Raw genomic sequence first — 23,953 nt, forward strand, 5'->3', positions numbered from 1 at the left:
ACTGTTGCGATTAGGTAGACAGTTCGATTGCAATGCCGACTGCCTACCCAATTCCAATTTCCACCCTTTCCTCACCTGCACATGGTCCATCTCCAACTCATCTCTTCCCTTTCTCGACTTCTCTGTCTCCATTTCTGGGGATAGGCTCTCAACAAACATCCACTATAAGCCCACTGACTCTCACAGCTACCTAGACTACACTTCCTCCAACCCGGCTTCCTCTAAGGACTCTGTTCCATTCTCCCAGTTTCTCCATCTCCGTCTCCATCGCATCTGTTCTGACAATGCCACCTTCCATACTCGTGCTTCCGATATGTCTTCCTTTTTCCTCAACCGAGGATTCCCCTCTACCATGGTTGAAATGGCCCTTGACCATGTCGATTCCATTTCCCACACTTCTGCTCTCACCCCCTCCCTTTCCACTCAGAACCATGACCTTGACCTCACCTTTCACCCCACCAGTCTCCACATTCAATGAATCATCCTCCGCCCTTTCCTCCACCTCCAGCCTAATCTCACAATCAAACATATCTTCCCCTCCCTTCCCCTTCCCTTTCAGCATTCCGAAGGGACCGCTCCCTCCGTGACACCCTGGTCCACTCATCAATCACTCTTAACACCCCCTCCCTGGCACCTTCTTGTGCAAGTGCAGGAGATACAACCCCTGCCCTTTTACCTCCTCCCTTCCCTATCCAGGGCCACTAACACTCCTTCCAGGTGAATCAGTGATTTTTTTTTTTACTACTTGTAATTTAGTATACTGTTTTCGCTGCTCACAATATGGTCTCCCCGATGTAGAGGAGACCAAATGCAGACTGGGTGACTGCTTTGCGGAACACCTCCACTCAAACTGTAAGCATGACACCGAGCTTCCAGTCGCCTGTCACTTTAATTCTCCACTCCACTCTCACTCTGACCTGTGGTGTATGTAGCACACAAATCACTGACTCCATACGGTCTGGTGTAAGTCTAACTGCTGTGACCTTCGTCCTTTATTGTTCAGCTCCAGAGTGCCTCCCAGGTGTGGTGGTCAGCCTTATATAGCCCTTGTTACAGGTACTACCAGGGTTTCCCACCGCAGCGCCCTCTGTGGTGTGACACAGTACTTACAATACATTTAAGGTACTGGGAGGATACACACATCATTATATAACATCACCTTCCCCCACCCCACCTGGACGCAGGACAACGATACACACATCATTACATTACATCACACTTGTTCAATGGAAGGCAGGTGGGCATAGACAGTGCGTTAGTATGGTACATTTTATCTGGTACATTAACTGGTTATTGACTGGTAGCGAAACCTTGATTTCCTTGTTAGCTGTTATCATTAATTGTACTTCATCCATTATTTTACCCAAATACAGTGGCCATTCAGCATAAAAAAAAGTAATTCTTATTATAAATTCACTATCTCACATTAACATAGCTCATTTTAGACTCGCTCTGCCAAACAGAAGTCCTTTGTAGGGACCACCTCTTTGTAAGGCCCTTTTAAGACTCCCGGGTGAATTTCCTCTTTAAGGCGCCATCTTTGATGCAGGAGGATTCCACGAGGCTTCTCCTTGGGCGCCGCCATCTTTTATGCTCTGCAGCTCCGACACGATGCCGCCGCCATCTTCTTCTCCGCCGCTCCGAATGCCCTCCGCCGTCGCAGCCTCCGCTTCCCTCCGCTGCCACCTGACTTGCCGCCTCTCCAGTGGCCGCACTTGCCGCGTCCCCCGCGGCCTCCGTAGCGGCCTCCCCTGCGGCTGCCATGGCCGCCGACCCCCAGCTGCTGCCGCCGCCCGACGCTACCAGCTCCTCGGCGGGGCCCGCCCAACGGCCTCTTCCTCTGCGGGGCCCTTCCGAACCGCCGGCCCCTGGATCCCTCAGCACCCCACCTGCAGTGCCCCGCCGGCTCACTCCCCCCCACTAGGCCCCTCTGTGCAGGGCTGCTTGCCTGTGGGGGCTGAGGCTGCAGGGTCTCTGTGTGAGATCCGGGCCTGGGACTTGCCTGTGGGTGGATTAAGGCTGCAGGGTCTCTGTGTGAGGTCCGGGGCTGGGACTTGCCTGTGGGGGATTGAGGCTGCAGGGTCTCTGTGTGAGGTCCGGGGCTGGGACTTGCCTGTGGGGGCTGAGGCTGCAGGGTCTCTGTGTGAGATCCGGGCCTGGGACTTGCCTGTGGGTGGATTGAGGCTGCAGGGTCTCTGTGTGAGGTCCGGGGCTGGGACTTGCCTGTGGGGGATTGAGGCTGCAGGGTCTCTGTGTGAGGTCCGGGGCTGGGACTTGCCTGTGGGGGATTGAGGCTGCAGGGTCTCTGTGTGAGGTCCGGGGCTGGGACTTGCCTGTGGGTGGATTGAGGCTGCAGGGTCTCTGTGTGAGGTCCGGGGCTGGGACTTGCCTGTGGGTGGATTGAGGCTGCAGGGTCTCTGTGTGAGGTCCGGGGCTGGGACTTGCCTGTGGGTGGATTGAGGCTGCAGGGTCTCTGTGGGAGATCCAGGCCTGGGACTTGCCTGTGGGTGGATTGAGGCTGCAGCTCCAGCTCGGTCGGCGCTGCTCTCTGGGAACCCGGGGCACGGCAGCACCCCGGGGAGCAGCAGCCTGTGGAGGAATGAAGTCTTCCCAGCTCCCACGGACTTTCCCCATCCACCTCCGGCCGAGGAATGTCAGCCCATCGCCTGCAATGACCCACAGAGGTAAAGTGTGCGTCTCGGCCCCTTGGGATACCTGCACCATCGCTCTGCCGAGAACAGGTATTAGTTCCCTGGTGTAGGTACGCAGTACGTGACCGGGACCAGCTTGGGTCGTGCAGCTGGGTTAACCACAGTTTATCAAAAGTTCTCTGACTGATCAACGACGGACCCGAGCCCGTGTCCACTTCCATACTCACTGGGACTCCGTTGATTTTTACTTCACTTATCACTGGGGGCGAATCGTCGGTGCACGTATACAGTCCAAGCACCTCATCTTCTTCTACCTGCTCCTCGCTGAACAGTGGATCATCCCCCATCTCCTCAGCCACATGGTGAGTCCGATTTATTTTACACATACACTGAAGGTGGCCTTTAACGTGGCAGGTATTGCACGTATACTCCGCAAACCTGCACCGGTGAGCCCCATGGCTTCCTCCACAGCGCCAGCATGGTGCTGCTTGATTGGCCCCCCTCGGCGGACTCTGAGCTCCAGGATCCCGAGGTCCGTGCTCTCTGCCCCGGGCAGAGCCACGTTCTGCAGTTTTGTCCGTGGTGGGCGCCATCCTGTGGACAGTGCCTGCCGGGTTCGAGACTGTGTGGATTATTTGCTTGGTGCTGCAAGTCGAGGTCATATATGCCCGGCTGATGGCGATGGCCTTTGTCAGGGTGACTGTGGGTTCCGTGGCCAGCAGCTTGTGAAGGAGGCCCTCGTGGCCAATCCCCATAACGAAAACGTCCCGCAAAGCCTCGTCAAGGCGTGCCCCAAAATCACACGGTGCCGCGAGTCTCCTGAGGTCTGCAGCATATTTGGTGACATCCTGGCCCTCAGGTCTGCAGTGATGGTAAAATTTGTATCTGGCCGTGAGGATGCTCTCCTTCGGTTTCAACTGGTCACGAATGAGTTCAGTCAGCTCCTTGTATGACTTGTCCCTGACGCTCCCAGGTGCCAGCAAATTCCTGACGAGACAGTAAACCCCATCTCCACAACTGGAGAGCAATATCGCCTTACGCTTATCTCTCATTGCGTATGTGTCCTCCGTCAGGTCATTTGCTGTGAAGTAGTACTTGAGCCTTTCCATAAAGGCCTCCCAATCATTGCCCACGGTAAAATCCTTTAGCGAGCCCAGGAGTAGCCATGGTTGCGTGGCATTCATCCGCTTCCTCGTTGCCAATGTGATGTATGTAGCACACAAATCACTGACTCCACACGGTCTGGTGTTAATCTAACTGCTGTGACCTTCGTCCTTTATTGTTCAGCTCCAGAGTGCCTCCCAGGTGTGGTGGTCAGCCTTATATAAGCCCTTATTACAGGTACTACCAGGGTTTCCCACCGCAGCGCCCTCTGTGGTGTGGCATAGTACTTACAATACATTTAAGGTACTGGGACGATACACACATCATTACATAACAGACCTCTTGGCCCTCAGCGTCTTAAACTGTTCCAACAAAGCTCAATGTAAGCTCGAGGAACAGCACCTCATCTTTTGATTAGACACTTTCTGGACTCAACATCGAGTTCAACAATTTCAGACCATGACCTCTGCCCATATTTTTTCACATGGCAACAGTTGATGATTCTGCCATTCCCATCTACACCTCTTCTAGACTTATCTTTTGTTTCTTAACTTGTCCCATTACCATCTCCTTTTGTTTTGTACTATCCTACCTTTTTTGTCATTTAATCACTCCTGCCTTCCACCCCATCACAAACCTTCCCTTTTGTTCTTTCCTTCCCTCCCCATTTTCCCTGCCACTATACTTGCTTAAAATCTGCTACATCTCTAACTTTTTCCAGTTCTGACAAAAGGTCATTGACCTGAAATGTTCTCTCTCTACAGATGCTGCCTGACCTGCTGAATATTTCCAGCATGTTGATGCAGAGTATGCAGCTTGTACGCTTCCCTTTAATTCAGGGAAGTGCCTCTCGTATGCGGCAGTGCTACGCGGCCCAGTGCATAGCACTTTGCCCTGCTACTGTCCCAGAAAGGAAGTGGAGCTCTTGATTTAGCGTTCCACTTCCTTTCGGGGGCGGTAACCCCAATTTCTCGCGAGAGGTGAGAAGTCTCACACCTTGCGAATGTTGTAGGTGTCAACTAAATACCAGTCAGATTCCCAAATAAAGGGAGAAAAAATCTGGAAAAAAGTAATCCAAAGTCTCCTTCAATTTCCTAAAAGCTTGTAGATAACGCTGTGTCAATCACTGTTCCTTCTCTGCCTCATCTTTATCCAAGATCACATTTGCAACTACTGGCAGCCAGTAACACTTGCGCTACTGGTTGCACTAGATATTAAAATTAAGAGACAAAGTTTCAGTAAATATTGTTAGTGCCAAATAATCAAAGCACAAAAACAATTTAACATGACTATGCAAATAAAATTTTTCTCGGGGACATTAAAAATGTGTTTATTAATAAAAACTAATCATAGGTGCCCCAGGGCTAAGGATGGAAATAATTGACCAAGATTGCTGCTGCTGACTGATGTCCAGTAAACCACTATAAGAAACATAATTGGACAGCAGATAATGACAGCATCAGCCTCAGCTATGATGCTCCAGAGTAAAATTCCACTACCATTTATGAATTCACACTGCAAGAATGTCCTCTTTGCTGAGATGTTGGAGAGCTACTAATGGCCATGGAATTGTATTCCAAGATGAGCCAAGACATTCAGGAGGGTTAAGCCAAGAAAACCAGAGAGAGGATGGAGACAAAACAAAAGTGATTTATTTCCCCGGGGTGGCCAGTAACATCTGTAAATCTGTGCTGAAACTACATTCTCGTTCAACATCTAGAGAGAACATTAGACATGATTAATCAGGATTTCCGGAGTTGGCCGATACCCTCAATGCTAAATAACTCATCACAGAATAGGAAATATATATTATCTAAACTCTTCGTGAACTAATGAGTTTCAAAACCATTCTGAACTTTATCAAGATAATACCAAAATCTTTACTCCTGAAATCAATTCTTGTTTGTTTTCTCTTTTTTTGTTAGTTTCTGGAGATATTTTCTCCCAAATCCTAGTTGCTCCCGACCATACTGTTATGTCTTTAGATGCTCTGATAATGACTCCACGAGGCAATGTATTGTACTTGAACTGTAGTGATCTTAGTCCATTTGATGTAACTCGAGTGAGGATCACACATAGTGGCCTGCCTTTTATAGTAGGCCTGGTACCTGTACAAGTAACCTACAAGTCTCCCACTGCAGTGCCCTCTGGTGGCACACCTTAGTGACCATACAGCTAGTATACAAGTTTCCCATAGTAGTGCCCTCTGGTGGCACACCATATGTAATAGTACAAGCAGTAACCATGTTTGGATACATGACATCACTCTCCCCCAAGTTCTGAGTGCAAATCGCCTTCATGCATTGACTGTGCTTTGGGCTTAACTCTATCTGGTTGACCCTTGGAGGGTTGTTTCCATCTTGGGGGAGTGGGTGGTGTTTCGTTGGCAGTAGAGGTGCTGGTGGTCTCTATTTGTGCTTCCATAACCACTCCATTCTCTCCCTCCCCCGCCCCCCGCCCCCACATATCGGTTATGCCGGTGGCTCATTACATTCATATACATTCAAGTCCAGAAAAAAAAATTGCATTTACATCATGACATTTGTGGTACAGTTGTGAGGCAAGTACATTTGACTGGTGAGGTACATTCTTGATACATACTTGGAATCAGTACTGGTGTCAGCACCTGTGCGTGAGGACAAGCTAGTACCAGAATTGCTGGATGGTGTCCAGGCAGTCTGGTGGCAGCGCAGTGCCCAGTGCTGGCAGTGGGAACCCGGTTAGCTCAAGTTACCAGCTCTCGGGATCTTTGCTGTTGCTCCTAACATCGGGCAGGTTCACAGATGCCTGTGACCTCCCTGTCCTTTCCTTACACCCTGGGTCGCTGCTGCTCCCTGAGGAGCAGTCGTCTAGCAATGTGCAGGGAACTGCTGACTCGCTTGCCTGAGCGTTATTTGATTTGGAATCCTGGCTGGTCCTGGTCACATTTGGGAGAACCGTTGCAGGTGACCCTTCATTCCTGGTGTAGCCTTGGTGGCGATAGGGTCTGGGGGCTGCGCCTTAGTGCAGTTTGCTTTTTCAGGCTCGTGGCGGTTGGTGCCTGAGAGGTGGAGTTGAAGAAAAAGATGGCGGCGGCCAGACCACGAGGTGCAGCGCTGATGGAGCAACACGTGGTACCAAGCGAAGAAGAGGATTGGGGTAAAGATAGCAAGTCTCTCTTAAAGGAGGCCAGCAACCCACTACATTTAAAGGGACAGGTCCACATTCTCAATCAATGTATTAGCAAATGTGAGTTACATGTAACTGTGAATTAAAGGGTATCGATACTGGTGCTGTTGCCCTCCTGCAATCACTTGCTATGCAGCTTGTCTATATTAGCTGCTTGTGGCCACACTCCGTGGTGCATCACTCTGGTCTCAGGGATGCAGCATTGGGTAGCTCGCTGGACCTGTGTGCTCCCGATGGGTGTTTGCCCGCTACATTAACTGAATGCAGTTGAAATCTTACATCGCACAACGTTTGATTACTCATCGTAGATAAACTGTAGCTCCGATCGCAATTGCACAACTTTTCTTTGCTTATTACATGTATAAAACTCTGATCATCAATTACAAGCTTTACATTTAACTCACAGTTGCTAATACATTGATTGAGAACATGGACCTGTCCCTTTAAATGTGGTGGGTTATTGGCCTCCTTTAAGAGAGCCTTGCTATCTTTATCCCAATCCTCTTCTTCACTTGGTATCATATGTTGCTCCATCAGCGCTGCACCTCGTGGTCTGGCCGCTGCCATCTTTTTCTTCAGTGCTTCACCTCATGGTTTGGGCGCCATCTTTCTTCCATCCATGATGTCGACTACTGTGATCCTCTTCTACCCGGGTTCTGCCACCGAGGCTGGGAAGTCACCTTTGGATCCGATTTTCTTCCTCTGGAGTCCTGCCACTGGAGCCTGGAAGGTGTGTTCGGGTCGTCTCAGCTGGATCATCTCCATGAAGTCGTGCTGAGCGATCTGTGCCTCGGGTGCTGTGCTGGTCTGCTCTCTGGTGCCGGATCCAACCTCAGGTGGGGGCTTGCTTTGCCTCTGAGCGCGGGGGACGTCGATCGCTGGAGGGATGAAATCTTCCCAGTTCCAGTGGATCTTCTCCATCCACCTTCTTCCGAGTAGCGTTGGTCCATCACCTGCAACAATCCACAGTGGTAACTTGTGCACCACGCCATCATGGAGTACCTTTACATCCACACTACCAACGACTGGGATAAGTTAATTGGTGTAGGTGCGCAGCTTTGCCTGAACCGGGACCAACTTAGGTCATTCAGCTGGATTGTCCCATAGCCTCTCAAAGGCTTCTTGTTTCATTACTGACTGTCTCGCCCCCGTGTCCACTTCCATGAAGACTGGAATGCCGTTTATCTCGACTTCCATCGTCAATGGGGAACATTCTGTGGTGCAGGTAAACATGCTATACACGTCAGCGTGGTGTTGAGCTGCCTCTCTGACTATCGCTTCATAATCTGCGCTGGATTCATGGCCAGCTGCAGACTCTTCATCAACACAGTGAGTCATATTTCTTTTACACATTCGCTGGAGGTTGCCCTTTGTGCTGCAGCCTTTACACACATTGTCCTTAAAATGGCACTGGTGAGCCCTGTGATTCCCTCCACAACACCAGCATGGTGCTATTCGATTAGCCCCCCTCAGCGGACTCTGAGTTAAGAGACTCGGGGGGCTTGTTCTCTCTCTCCTGAGAAGATTCACGTTCTACAATCCAGCCTCTAAAAGGTGCCATTCTGTGTACAGTACTTGCCGGGTTTGAGTCCTGAGGATAAGTCATCCGCCTAGAGCCGCAGGTCGAGGTTATGAATGCCTGGCTCATGGTGATGGCCTTCTGCAGTGTGACTGTGGTATCCGCAGATAATAGTCTATGAAGAAGGCTCTCATGGCCGATTCCGATGACAAAGATATCCCGCAGCACTTCGGTGAGGTGGTCGCCGAAATCACACAGTGCCGCCAGCCTCCTGAGGTCTGCAGCAAATTTTGCGATTTCCTGGTCTTCGGGCCGTCGGTGCGTGTAAAACCGGTGTCTGGCTGTGAGGATACTCTCTTTGGGCTTGAGTTGTTCTTGGATCAGCATTACAAGCTCCTTGTACGTCTTGGTCATTGTCTTCGCTGGTGCCAGCAAGTCCCTGACGAGGCCAGAGACGGTGCGCCCACAACTGGTTAGCAGGATAGCTCTGTGCTTATCAGCAAGTGTGGCTGGATTATCGCCTGCCAGGTCATTTGCTGTGAAGCAATGGTCGAGCCTCTCCACAAAGGCGTCCCAATCATCACCTTCGGCAAACTGCTGCAACGTACCAAGGTTAGCCATTTTCACGTGAAAGTCCATAATCTCATCACCAATTGTTATGTCTTTAGATGCTTTGATAATGACTCCACAAGGCAATGTATTGTACTTGAACTGTAGTGACCTTAGTCCATTTAATATAACTCCAGAGTGGTGGCCTGCCTTTTATACTAGACCTGGCATCTGTACAGGTAACCTACAAGTCTCCCACTGCAGTGCCATCTGGTGGCACACCTTAGTGACCATACAACTGGTGTACAAGTTTCCCATAGCAGTGCCCTCTGGTGGCACATCATATGTAATAGTACAAGCAGTAAACATGTTTGGATACATGACACATACAAGTTGCCAAATTGAGATGGTTGTAAGTATCTTGTTTCTAGCTTATGCCCAATAGTTTGCAAGCGAGTCAGCTCTTCAGCCTTGAGCTCTGATACTGGAAGTTGCTTAATTGGTCCAGACAGTCAGTATCTCATTTATATTACCCAGCTCCAACTGAACGTTTACTGCAGAAAAGAGTATTGTGCAGGCATACTTCCATGCATTTACAGAGCTCTCCTCCCTGCAGTTAAAACATAAATGTTCAGAGTTTTGCCTAGACTTTCCACCCACTCCCCCACAGGATTTTTGACAGATCTTTATACTCACAACTTTACAAAGCACAGTAGTGTTAGAGGTTTCAAGGAAGCAGATAAAGTAAAATATGTCACTGGAACATTGTAAAAATATTGTTTGTGTGCCTTGATTAATATTGCAGCCAAATAAATTCCTTTTTTCAGAATGTATTTTCTTCATTTCATTCCTTGCCAGCTAAAATATTCATATTCTCAATAAGCATGCCAAATTGTGAATTGTTCCAACCAACACAATACAGCTGCTTTCAATTCAATTTGAACCACTACTTTTAGGTACATAGAAATAGGAATAGGCCATTCAACTCCTCAAGCCTGTTCTGCCATTCAATTGGATCATGGCTGATCAATAAGTCAATTTACCCGTTTTTATTCCATATCCCCTGATATCATTACGTAACAAAAATCTATTAATCTCAATCTTGAAAATTTCAATTGATCTGGTATCCATATTTTGGGGGAGCAAGTTCCAGATTTCCATTACACTTCATGAGAAAAAGTGTTTCATGATTTCACTCCTAAATGGCCTAGATTTTAAGATTTTGGCCCCTTGTTCTGGATCCCCACCAGAGCCAATAGTGTCTCTGTATCTATTCTATTGAATCCCTTTATCATTTTAAAGATTTTGATTCGATCACCCCTCAAACTCTATAATCAAGAGAATACAAACCAAGTTTATGTAACCTACCCTCATAATTTAACCATTCTGGTGAACATGCACTGTACCCCTTCAAGGCCAACATACCCTTCCTGAGGTGAGGTGAACAAACTGAACGCTGTACTCCACATATGGTCTATCCAAGGCTCTTTACAACTGAAAGTCACTTTCTCACTTTTGTATTCCAGCTCCCTTGAGATTAAGGCCAGCAATCCAATACATTATTGATTATATTTTGTTTTTGAAGAAGTTAACAAAGTTGGTGGGCGAGGGAAGCCCACTAGACATTGTCTACTTAGATGTCCAAAAAGCTTTTGACAAGGTACTGCACAAGAGGTCTCCCTATAAAATCGGAGCCTCTGGTATTAGTGGAAATATATTGAGCTGGATACAGAACAGGCTGGATGCAGACAAAGAGTAGTTATAGATGGATCTGTTTGGAGACCGGTCGGTCAACAGCGGTGTCCCGCAGGGATCAGTGTTGGGACCGTTGCTTTTTACTATTTTTATTAATGATCTGGATTCAGGGGTTGGCGGCATAATGTGAAAATTTGCAGATGATACCAAGATCTGTGTTAGCGCTAGAACTGTAGAAGAGGCTCGTCTGATTCAGGCAGATCTTAATGGGTAGGGAGACTGGGCTCATGACTGGAAAATGATGTATAAATTAAATAAGTGCAGTGTTATTCATGTGCGCTGGGCAAATGCTCAATATTTATACACCCTCCAGGGAAAGGTATTAAAGATGGTGGAGATAGAAAGAGAAATACAAAAGCAAAATACTGCGGATGCTGGAATCTGGAATAAAAACAGAAAATGCTGGAAATTTCAGCAGGTCAGGCAGCATCTGTGAAGAGGAAGCAGAGTTAACGTTTCGGGTCGATGACCCTTCGTCAGAATTGGGGAGTGTTTGGAAAAAACAGATTCTTAACAAGCACTGAAAGAGGGAGGGGAAGAAAAAACAAAAGGGAAGGTCTGTGATAGGTTGGAAGGCAGCGAGACAAAAGGGATGATGGCCTAAATTCAAATGGTAATGCCAGGAGTTAGAAAACATTAGTCAAGATAGGGTGGGATAATGACCAACGGTCATTAGATACAAGGAGAAAAAGAGAAAAAAAGAAAGAAAGAAACAGGTTCTGGGAGAAGGCGGGGGAAGGGAGCCAAAGATTGGCAGCAGTTACGCTCTGAAATTTTTGAATTCGATGTTGAGTCCAGAAGACTGTAAAGTGCCTAAATGAAAGATGAGGTGCTGTTCCTCGAGCTTGCATTAAGCTTTGTTGGAACGTTGTAGGAGACCGAGGACAGAGAGATCAGAGTGGGAATGGAGTGGAGAATTAAAGTGACAGGCGACCGGAAGCTCAGGGTCACATTTGCAGACTAAACGGAGACCAAGCGTAGATTGAGTGACCGCATTGCGGAGCACCTCTGTTCCCGGTTTCCGGGAAATTGCCCGGGAGTTTGTGAAGGTGCAGCACCACACCCCATGGGTAGTGCACTGGGCCGCCACACAATGGCCAATGATGTCATCACCGTGCGTGGCGACCCCCTCAGCGCCGCGCGTCGACCACTTACTGCCCTGCGGCCCACGAGTCTGGCGCTTGCGGGGATCAACCTCGCGAAGCTGGCCAACATCCGCTCGCGGGGTGATAGTTAAAGGGGAGGTCACCAGCGCGCCACCGTCTTACTTTTTTTTAACCGACACTCGGGTCGGTTTCCCAACCTGTATTTTTGCGTGGTCTGGGCCACCATCATGCAAAACGACATGGGCTGCAGACCTGGTACCACGCTGTCCTGGTGGTCTACTGGAGACCATCAGAGGCCTTGCAGAGTGCACAGCGGCCCTCCCCTTTTAGCGAAGGGGAGGGGCGTTGACGCATGTCAGCGCTGCACTACTTGCCCCGTCAGCACCGCTGGTCCCACCCCTAAAGGAAGTGGAGCACGCAAGATTGCACTCCACTTCCTTTGATAGGTGGTAAGCCCAATTCAACGGCCAGGATGGGACTTCTTCTCTGGGCGCAGGAAGTCCCGGCCCCAGCGGGTTACAGGCCCCAATTGGGGCGCAGGGCAATTTCACCCTCCCTGCTTTCTCCCTCCCTCCTTCCTTATATAATGGACTAACACTTGTGATTTTCCAATCTAATTTTTCTGCAAACAACGACATACTCCTAGTGATCCCTCCCAATATTGTACCTCGATTCTATTTTCCAAAAGACAGTGTCAGCTACTTAAGAGGAAAAGAGAGTTATCGTTAAAGACAATGGCTTTATTAGTATACAGAAACAGAAATAATGTGCTAAGTCAGCAAATATGTAAATTATATTATTAGTTATTTTTGACGACGAGCCTTTTTCACTTACTTTTTATATTTCACTGCTTCGCAAGGAAATTCAAGCAGCTCGGGAACCATGTCTGTCAACCTGATGTTGAGTGGCCATTACTCCAGCTGATTACTTGACAGCATCAAATGTACAGTAAAAGCTCCCACCTGACAGATGATCACTTTCCTCAGGCAGAAGCTGTTGCTCAGTCCATTTCCAGCACAGGCTGCAGGCTGTATGTATTTCTAGATAAAATCTCCATCCACTCTCACTTCATTGGAAGAACTCTTTCACCATTGACAGAATGCTTCAGTCGTCTGTACATCACCTGTCATCTATTCCATCAACATGGGTGCCATTTATACTCTCTCACCTTGGTCCTCAGAATCCGACCACAATCATCCCCAACAGCAGCAGCACCAGGCACACCAGCAGCACCAATAACACCAAACTTCTCCGCAAGCACCTGAAGCTGCACAGGACAGAGGGCATCAGCACCCGAATGCATTGCTGCCCGGGAGGCCAGAGATATCCTCATTAGGGCCAGATTTAGTTAACTTTACATGTATATCCTTATGGTTGCCACATGCTGCGCCAGGTTGGCACCACCTCACACCAACACCATAAAGCATCACTACAATGACCATAAAAAGGAAAAGAGTGGCTAATGTAAATGTTGGTCCCCTGAAGGATGAGACTGGGGAATTAATAATGGAGAACAGGGAAATGGCAGAGACGTTGAACAAATATTTCGTATCGGTTTTCATGGTAGAAAACATCCCAAGGGGCTATAGGGAGGGAGGAACTTAATATAATCACTATCACTAATGAAGTAGTACTTGGTAAAATAATGGGACTAAAGGCAGACAAGTCTGCTGGACCTGATGATTTACATCCTAGGGTCTTCAGAGAAGTGGCAGCAGAGATAGTGGATGCATTGGTTGTAATCTACCAAAATTCCCTGGATACTGGGGCGGTCCCAGCAGATTGGAAAACCAGAAGTGTAACACCCCTATTTTAAAAAGGAGGCAGACAAAAAGCAGGAAACTATAGAACAGTTAGCCTAACATCTGTTGTTTGGAAAACGCTGGAGTCCATTATTAAGGAAACAGTATGATTCAATCAAGCAGAGTCAGCATGGTTTTATGAAAGGGAAATCATGTTTGACAAATTTGCTGGAACTCTTTGAGGATGTAACAAGCAGGGTGAATAAGGGGGGAACCAGTGGATGTGGTGTATTTGGATTTCCAGAAGGCATTCGATAAGGTGCCACATAAGAGATTACTGCACAGATAAAAGCTCATGGGCTTGGGGGTAATATATTAGCATGGATAGAGGATTGGCTAACTAACAGAAAACAGAGAGTCGGGATAAATGGGTCATTTTCCGGTTGGGGTGCCGCAGGGATCAGTGCTGGGTCCTCAACTATTTACAATCCATATTAATGACTTGGATGAAGGGACAGAGTGTAATGTACCCAAGTTTGCTGATGATACAAAGATGGGTGGGAAAGCAAATTGTGAGGACACAAAAAATCTGCAAAGGGATATAGACAGGCTAAGTGAGTGGACAAAAATTTGGCAGATGGAGTATAATGTGGAAAAATGTGAGGTTATCCACTTTGGCAGAAATAATAGAAAAGAAAATTATAATTTAAATGGAGAAAAATTGCAAAGTGCTGCAGTACAGAGAGATCTGGGGGTCCTTGTGCATGGAACACAGAAAGTTAGCATGCAGGTACAGTAAGTAATCAGGAAGGCCAATGAACAACCTGGGCTCCCCTTTCAGGGCCCTTAGGATCCAGATGCCCCAGTTTGATCTGGCACTTAGATTTCAATGGATGGAAAATCACAGGCAGTGCAAGCAGGATTTTCCAATATGCACTTCTTGTAGGCAAGGCTCCCTGTTGTCGGTGTCTACTCTTAAAACTACACCCATAATGTATCATTTTAAAATTAGTTTAATTTGTTGAAGGCATCCAGAAGCAGTAAGTACCATAAAGTCTGTGTGTGTTGTTACTTTAAGACACCTGTGGCCTCTTGAAGAAATGACATCAAGATTTTCATTCATTGGTAAATTCTCTGCTGAGTCTCAGTAATTGTTTTTGATTCACAGCTAAGAAATCTATAGGGGTCATGTGCACTGGCACTTCATCCTACTCCTGTGTTCATTGTCATCTTCTTGTCTTCAGTTCCAGATACACGCAAGTTAAGTGGATTTTATGTTACTGAAATGTTATAGTATTCAGGTACACTAAACCCAATTACAACTAGGATGTTTAATACAAAAATGTGTAACTGAAAATCCCAAGTGTGCATTTTCTGCCATTCTGTACCCTCACCATCAGCTAAATAATCCAGCAAAAAGAAATAGTGCAAGTCATTAATGTAGAGTGGGTGCACCAAATCAGTGATAAAACAAGTCATATGTAATTTTATTGCCAAAAAGAAAAGTGTAACTGACATCACACGTAACTTAAGTGCAATGCCCTATTGTGATTAAAGATAAAACGCAAGCAATTTCAAAACACTTATTCTATTGGCAATATGCCAAAAGCTGGTCCACATTAATACTGTACCCAGTATGTATTTTCTTTCAGCACAATTACTTATCAGGAATAAAAAATAACACATCCTGTTGAAAAACTGCTTGAAATTTATTGAAGATTGTCCTATAATAATTATATTTGCTCATGGAATATTAATTTTCATTCGGCACAGCTGAAAATAACTAAACAATTAATGTCTGTTAATTACAGTTTGGTCAGAATTAACTCCAAGGGGCCGAAATTGCCCTCCGCCTGAATCAGGGTGCAATACCATTTTTTAGATGCATGGGGCGGACATTCCGGCGATTTTCAGCTCTTTGGTTTCAGTTTCCGGTCGGGAGAGGGGCGAAAGCGTGGTCGGGTCGGAGTGGGCGTCACTTGCCGGGCGGAAGTGGGGACAAGTCGGGGCGGCCGATGCTCCAAGTCATCAGCGCCGCACTGATGATGTCCCTCGTTACAACGTCCCTCTAAAGGGGAGGGCTGCTGCAAACTTTGCAGCCAATTTAGTGGCAAACACTGGGCCACCAGGGAAGGTTTTGGCTGGGCCAGCAGCCTGGCACCCAAGAAGGGGTGTCCGGCTGCCTGTTGGCAGGCCGGCTGAACCCACGGGCATAATTGACGGCACAACGTGGCAGTCGGCTGACAATAAAAAATAAAATGGAGTCACCGGCAGCGCCGACCGTGCCGGTCCCACTGGGCAATTCCACATGGGGCAATTTCCCCTGGGCCAATTTCCAAAAGGGGGTCGCCGTTGGTTGCTAAAGGGTCGGCGCGTGCATGATGCGCTGGGAAAATGGGCGGGGTAGTCCTGTACACCGCTCCAAAACGAAAGGAGGGCAATAAAAAATGGCGGCCCCTCCGCGCCGACCGAGCAGTGTTTCCTTACCGGCTCTTTGAGGCGGTCACCACCCTTATAGAAAGGGGCCCCTGTATGTATAAAAATGTACTCCAGAACATCTTAAAAAATGAAAGTCTAGTGTATAATTAATGAAAATTTAGTTATGTACAAATTTTCAACTTAAAAATAAAATTCTTGAAATCTCTAAGTCGTAAAAACTTCACCTCCCACAAAAAGTTATATTGTAATGTCTATGTCATTTAAATGCTGACAGTAGCAAAATATTTTATAAAAGGATTGTCTTTGTTTATTCAAGAATTGCCATGAATCAAATATCTAAGGGGGAGAAATTCGGCTGCTTTGCACCTCCTGCTAGCGCCTGGCAGGGGGGGGGGGGGGGGGCGGGGTGGTAACGGGGGGGCTGAGGGATTAGCGACCGGGCGTGGCAAATTCAGCAACGCCTGCAAACATCAGTGCTGGTTTAGTGCTGGCACTAACACTTACCGCCTGGGCCTCGAACACCTCGCAGATCGTGACATCATAATGTGCATAGCGCCCCATTACCGCCCCGGATGTGAAATTGCCTCCCGTCCCCTACTGTATCGCCGGGCGTCAACAACAGCAGGAAAAGGAGGCATTGTCACCTTGGCTGGCCGCTTAGGGTGCAATAATTAAAGGAAATGGTTTTCAGGTAGGCCAAATGTTATTCTTTGCACAGCAGTCTGGTGCCTGCTGAAAGTTTTCAATGTTGCATTGCTGCAAGATGTCCACTTTCTGAGAGTGTTTGGGGCTGTAATGGCAGTCGCGCAGGTCCCCTTTCAACGCAGATATCTCGGGAAGTATGTTGTGCACCATCATTGGCCCTTCCATTTAAGCGAGGGAAGCAGCCTCTGATCCCGGTAGCATTACACTCCACATTATTCAGCGTTCTGCCGCTACCGCCCTGCTCACGCACTTTAGTGCCCTAAGAGAAGTGGTTAGTGCTTGATTTAGCATTCACTTCCCTCTTGGAGCACTAAAGCTGAATTTCCCGGGAGCAGAAAATCATTATCGCCTGGCGATACTTTGAGATTTCAAAAGTTATCATCCCAAACGGGGCACTATGGAATTTCTAGCCCTAAGACTTCGTACTTCTCATATTCCATATTCCACTTTGTAATATTTACCATTAGAAATGCACAGAAAAATATTTTTGCAGTTGTGAAATGGAAAAACAGATATTCATATTTGGAAAGCTAAACAGGCCCATCAGGACCTTAAGCAATAAGGAAAATCTAATGCAATATTTACCACATCTACAAAAACTCCATCTGGAAAATCATTCAAACATATTGAAATGGCTACAATCCATTGTCATCTGGTGGATTTGTTGTTCCAGGACTTGCACTATAAGATACAATCCCATTTTTTAAATTAGCCAACAATTAAGTTATTCTACTCCCAAAAGTTGAATCACAAAATCTTTTGCATGTCTAATATTACATTTTATTTTGCAACAACTGGCCCACAGATTAATTCTCTACATAATCCTTAATTTACTGACAACACTTATTTTGACAGCTGCAATGCAGATTGATTTCAAGAACAAATAGGTGGGCCAATGGGCTAGATTTTAGACTTTTGTGCAGATCACCCAAAAATGGGCGTTATTTCCGGCGTGAACGGTAAATATGGGTTTTCCAATAGCCGGCTTGTCGCCCACTTTCAAACTCCCTAGTTTCCACTTTATAAAATGGGTGTTACCGCGAGTGATCCGAAATGGGTGTTCGCATTAAATCTCTGAGCTTCTGCCGTAAAGTGTTACCGTCCTTAGCAACGGCATAGCAATGCTCAATTCCTGCGATTCAGGAGGTCAAGGGTCATCATTACATGCGCATAAGAGACAGAAAGGAAGCTGAGAGGGAGTGAAGGCGTGTTTGGGTGTGGTGTAGCTGATTTGGGAGAAAGGAGGGAGAGTTTTGAGCTTTATAGCAAATGGTGCCAAAACATTTCGCTGCTACCAGCCAGATAGTTTCCCGAATTTGGTGCCTATAATGGAGGGAGTGGAGGAGGCAACACAGCACGCTGTGGAGACTGACGTTGGCGAGAGCACTGAGGTGGGACAGGAGCAAATTGGAAGACACAAAAGAGCGAGGAGGTTCTCGGACGAGGCTAATGCCTCCCTCATGTAGGATGTCAAGTCACACTGGGTGATATGTCACAGGGGGGGCGTGGGAAGCCCACCTCAAAGGCCTACCAGAAGATATGGGCCGAGATAGCAGAGGTAGTCTCGTCGGCGACCAACGAGGTGCATGACAGGAAACCGATGCCACAAACGATGGAACGACCTTGTCGGATCCGCAAGAGTAATTATTAAATTTATTTACATGTACTTATGTATTGATATAATTTGATTTGTAACAGTCATGAGTGACTATCATCAGATGTGAGATCTTTCACTTTTACTGGGAATATTGTACTCAAAGCCTGCGGTCACGGTGCACGTCTTTAGGTAAAGAATGATAATTATCATGATTACATCAGTCGGTTAATTGTTGTATCAGTCTCTGTGACAGTACCTTGCAATGATATCACACAATTATCTCATGCCATGTCGTCCTGTTACCTTTTACAGAAAAAGCTATCGAGGCATAGGTCCGAGCAGAGGCGAACGGGTGGGGGGCCTCCAGTCATCAGCGACCTCACTGACATTGAAGAGCGGGTCCTGACACTAGTGGGGATCAACCCCCGGACAGCCACGCAGGCAGCTGCAGACCCTGAAATGATGCCACGTTAGTAAAGTACACACCATTGCGTGATGTAAAGTCAATAGATGCCACACCCACTCATATCCGAACAATAATATATGATAGATGATTTCTAAAAGTGTCCTATAAATAATGCTGGCTTCATGAGAATCATCGCAATGCAGAATGTATTGATGGTCATGAAATGTTATGTCTGTGATGATTTTGATAGCGGTGATGCTTTTGTCATGCATATGCTGTGTGTAACAGTCGACTCACCTTGTGACCCTAGCACCCCCTTCTCCTCTAATAACCTCATTTGTGTTTTGCAGCTCAGCCAGCAGCACGTCCCAAGGCAAGACCACAGAAGCCAGAAGGTGGGGGAGCGGGACCGGACGATCCTACATCTGGTGCTGAGGAGCTGCGATTCTCGCCCGTCAATCAGCTGGGTCCGTTCTCCACGGATTTTGAGTAGCTGGCATCGCCAGGCTCCAGAAGGCATTCCACTCCAAGGACATCTAGTGCTCCTCCGGCCATTCCCACCTCCACTCTGGAGGTACCGGGCCCAAGCACCTCGCCACAGGGCACCCCATTTGTCCCCAGGACAGCGCCGACCCCGCGGAGGTTTTGTGGACGCGGGAGGTCTGCTCCACGAGTGCCATACGAGAGCGGAGAGATGGTACAGTTGTACACAAGGACTGTTGACATAGGTGACCAGATCATAGAGGCATTGGGAGGCATATCCCAACAGCTGGCCAGCATCTCCGGCACCATGACCGAGTACGTACCACGGATGGTGGAGGCTCTGAAGGCGAGGAACACTCGTGGCACAGGCCTCCCAGTGGTCCCGGACCATGGCACTCCACCCCCAGGCTCCGCACCCCCAGTGCCAACGACACAAGAGGCAGGAGCAAGATCCTGCTTCTGCATCCGATAATGTTGCCACCTCAGTACCCCCAGTTCCAGGATCCGTGCAACCACCGGCTGTGCCTTCATTCACCCCAATGAGGCACTGGCTGAGGAGCTCCTCATCGAGGAGGGGAAGGGGTAGAGGTGGGGAGAAGAAGGAGGGGGGAAGGAAAGTGAGGTGCGTGTCTGCAGGTGATGGCTTTGTTATATCTCCATCTCGGTGTATGCAATTTTTTGTAAGGTATGGGGGAGGGGGCCACCCTGTTGGTTTGCATTTGTGTTCTGTGTTGCTGGACATGTTGACCATTTGGTTGATGTCAATGTTCTAAAAAGTAGGGTGGGGGTGGGGTGTTTTTGACCATGATACTTATGATTTCAGATCAATGGTCGTATGAGATGTTTTTTATTCAACATAACCTTGTTGCACATTGTCTCAGATAGCTGAACCGTTACACACTGGTGATTCCCTAACATGAAAGGGTATAATTATACTTAACTTGAATCAAATTAAACTTTAACTGGCACCAAGGTGATATCTGAGCTGCACACAAATCGCTCATTTATGAGCTGCTGACGTAAGAGTCTTGCAGCTATGGAGTCACCACGGGCCCTTTCCTGCGGTCTGGAGGGGGGAGTGGGCATGGTTGCATAGTCAGCCTAATTGTCTGGCCCGAGGTCAGCGTCCAGCCCCTCATCTTCCTTTTCCTCTCTCTGCTGAGGTGGACCATCAGTCCCTTCTGGCAATTCTTTTCCCCTGCTGATAGCCAGGTTATGCAGCATGGAGTACATGACCACGAATTGAGCTACCTCTTCAGGGTTGTATTGTAGCTCCCCTCCTGAGTTCTCCAGGCATCTAAAGCACTGCTTAAGCACACTAATTGTTTTCTGGACCACATTGCGTGTGGCTCTGTGGCTCTCATTGTATCACTTCTCGGCCTCGGTGTGGATGTCACGCAGTGGGGTCATCAGTCAGGTGGCTAGGCCATATCATTTATCACTAAGCATCCACCATTGACCTTGTGGCTGACTGGTAAACATGTCAGATACAGCGCTCTCACGCAGGATGTAAACCTCATTGAAGCTGCCCGGATATTTGACATTCACTGTCATAATTATTTGGTTGTTGTCAACAACTCGTTGGACCTTCAGCGAATTAAATCCTTTTCTGTTGCGACAAAACTCTGGGTCCTGAGAAGTTGCCCGCATGCGATGTGCATACAGTGTATTGCTCCCTGCACCTTGGGGAACTTAGCAATGTGGTAGAATGCTCCAGCCCTGTCAGTCTGAGCCTCCGTGGTCAGAGGGAAGCTGATAAAGTCCATCCTACACGTGTACAGGGCTCCTGTGACCTGCCTAATGCAGCAATGTGTGGCATGCTGAGACAGAGGGGAAATGTCGACCGCGGAGCCTGAAAGGACGCTTAGCATGACAGTGTCACGATGACCTTGACCTCGACGGACAATGATGTCCTGAAGGTGCTGGCAGGCTGCAGATCTGCCCTGATGAACTGGCATATCTCACTGATAACCACTTTGTGGAAGCGCAGTCTCCTAAGGCAGGTATTCTCAGATAGGTCGAGGTAAGACCGCTTCTCCCTGTAAGGGCAGGGGGTGTATGGTCTGGACCTCCTCATCAGTCTGGCACGTCTTAGATTGGGCACATAATGCTGTGGATTAGATGTTGTGCCATTTGCACTTTGCAGCATCTGCATAGCAATCGATGCAGGCCGAGAAATGGCTGGCCCCATTCCAATAAAAGTATAATGCCGATTGTTCACAAGCAATAAATTTCCCCACTAAGACACTACAGTAAAACCGAATCATCCACAGTATGAAAAGATGTCGGTTCAGATAGTCACATCACCTGAGAAAAACTCCAGAGTCAATCCAAACTCCCCAGAAATTGAAGCAGCCTTTTCAATGAAGCGACCTGCAATTTACAAAATGGCATCCACACCGCTGTGATTAGTTCAGAACAGTTCAACTTTTTCAGAGCGGTGTTTTCGGCGAGCGAGATTGTGGGCGAGATATGTGCGAGGTGCTGAAAGTGAAGTTGGGCGATATACTGGGCGTTTGTTTCGGCAAATGTGATCTTTACGACAAAAAAAAGTGGGCGGTCGGTATTATTGAATCTCACCATTAATTATGTGCCGAAATTAACGCTGGGCGATATTATGGGTGTTGGATTCGCCCATTCTGATGATTCCACCCAAAAAAGAGGGCGGGCGGTATTATTTTTTCTGGGCGTTACGTACATGGCGAAAGCAACGCTCGGTGATAAGTGTCCAAGAAATGGGCGTCAGTTTCCATTTTGTGACTAAATGGATGATATCTGGGCATTACACCTCATTTCAGCATTAAAATGGACGTTAAGTGGGCGTTATGCATGCAAAAATAATGGAAAATCTAGCCCATAGTCTTTGGCATTCATTTCTTCGATTGAAAAAACTTGTTTATACATTTACTGAATTCAGGATTGAGGAAATGCATTTTTGACTCTAAAGCAAGCCCGGCAAATCCAGCTGGCAATAGTTTACACATATTTCCACGCTTAATTAACAATCCAGAACAAATACGAGTATCCACCTGATACTACTAACAACTTGAGAAGTCCAAAATGACAGACATTTTGAAAATTAAGTTTCCCACCAACAATATCTCTGTATTAAGTGGCAAAAATAATACAAATACCCTTTAAACTTAAATTCATACAAAATTCACACAAACACAGTTTTTTAATGTTTGTACGAGTATGCACCAAAAGAGTAATAGCTATGCACACACTACTCGTTCATTACTCTTGACACGATGTTCCAGGGCCCGGCGCTCCAGCTCTATTTATTGCCCCGACTTGCGGTGGTGTTCTCACACAGGTCAGGGCGGCCCACAATGTATGTTCAGGGCTATAAATAGAGCTGGAGCGCCGGGCCCTGGAACATCGTGGGCAAAAGTGCGGCGAATGAAGGTACTGGGCCCAGAAGAGCCGAGGGCCCAGAGGCAGCATGGGCCAGCCCACACTGCAATATGTGTGCACGCTAGGTCTGTGCAGCAGAGCAGTCTCCAGTGGTCCTGGTTCAACCCTCGCCACTGGATAAAGGCCTAGCTCTGTCAAGACCGTGTGGTAGCTGATGTGCAACGGTCACCACACGTCAAAAAAATTCACGCACAGGCATCTTCCATCCCCTCAATTGGAGTTCAGGACTGGAACATCGGGTCCTTCATTGAAACATCGATGAACTCATGTGGAAGCAAGTCATCCTCGTTCGAGGGACTGCCTATGATGATGATGTCTCTTGACATAAGCTGGTGCTCATTCTGTGGAGACTCCAGCACAAGTGTGCTACGCAAAAAAATTAGACTTTCTTACTTTAAAAAACAATGTACTTAAAAACCAAAGTAACACTAACACTGGACTTGATATCCACCACCAGCATACTTTGGCAACACTACAGGAAGTACTTCAGCAATGCATTAAGGTTATTACGACAGCACCTCTCTTCCCTGTTGCCTCTATCACCAAGAAGAACAAGAACAGCAATGTTGTGGGAACACCATCACCTCCAAATCACACACCACCCTGACTTGGACATATATCACTACTTCTTCATCACTGGGTCAGAAACTTGGAATTCCCTACGTAATAACATTGGGAAAGCACCATCAGCACAAGACTTCACCGCTTCCAGGACAAGGTCAACCGCTATCTCCTCAGGGCAACTAGGGGTTGCCACCTGCCACTCCCACCCTGCCAATCCCAAGAACAAATAAAGAAATCCTAGCAAGTATAAATTATTAATAAACTAAAAACAGAGACTGCTGGAAATCTCAGCGGGTCAGGCAGCATCTGTGGAGAGAAAAATAAATTAACATTTTGGGTCGACGACCCTTCGTCAGAACTGCCGAATGTTCGAAAAGAACACATTCTTAGGTACTGAAAGGGAGAAGGGAAGAAAGAACAAAGGGGAAGGTCTGTGATAGGGTGGACGGCAGGAGAGATTAGAAAGACAAAAGGGATGTTGGGCCGAATTGAAATGGTAATGACAGAGATAGACAAAGGTTAATCTGAATAGGGTATGAATGGCAGAGTAATGACCAGCTGCCATTAGAGACAAAGAGAAAAAAAGAAGAAAAAACTAAGATGGGGGCAGGGGGGTGGAGGGGCTGGGGGGGGGGGGGAGCCAAAGATGGCCAGAGATTGCGCTGTGAAATTGTTGAACTCAATGTTGAATCCATAAGGCTGTAAAGGGCCTAAACGAAAGATGAGGTGCTGTTCCTCGAGCTTCCAT

General features: G+C 47.4%; 1 protein-coding gene across 2 annotated transcripts in view; it reads right to left on the reverse strand.

Annotated features, from left to right (window-relative positions):
* Window positions 1-23,953, reverse strand: part of lama2 (laminin, alpha 2) — a 693,080-nt gene that overhangs the window by 634,657 nt on the left and 34,470 nt on the right. The gene's annotated exons all lie outside the window — the stretch shown is intronic.

Source organism: Pristiophorus japonicus, chromosome 7, assembly GCF_044704955.1.
Source record: "Pristiophorus japonicus isolate sPriJap1 chromosome 7, sPriJap1.hap1, whole genome shotgun sequence".
Taxonomy (NCBI): Eukaryota; Metazoa; Chordata; class Chondrichthyes; family Pristiophoridae; genus Pristiophorus; species Pristiophorus japonicus.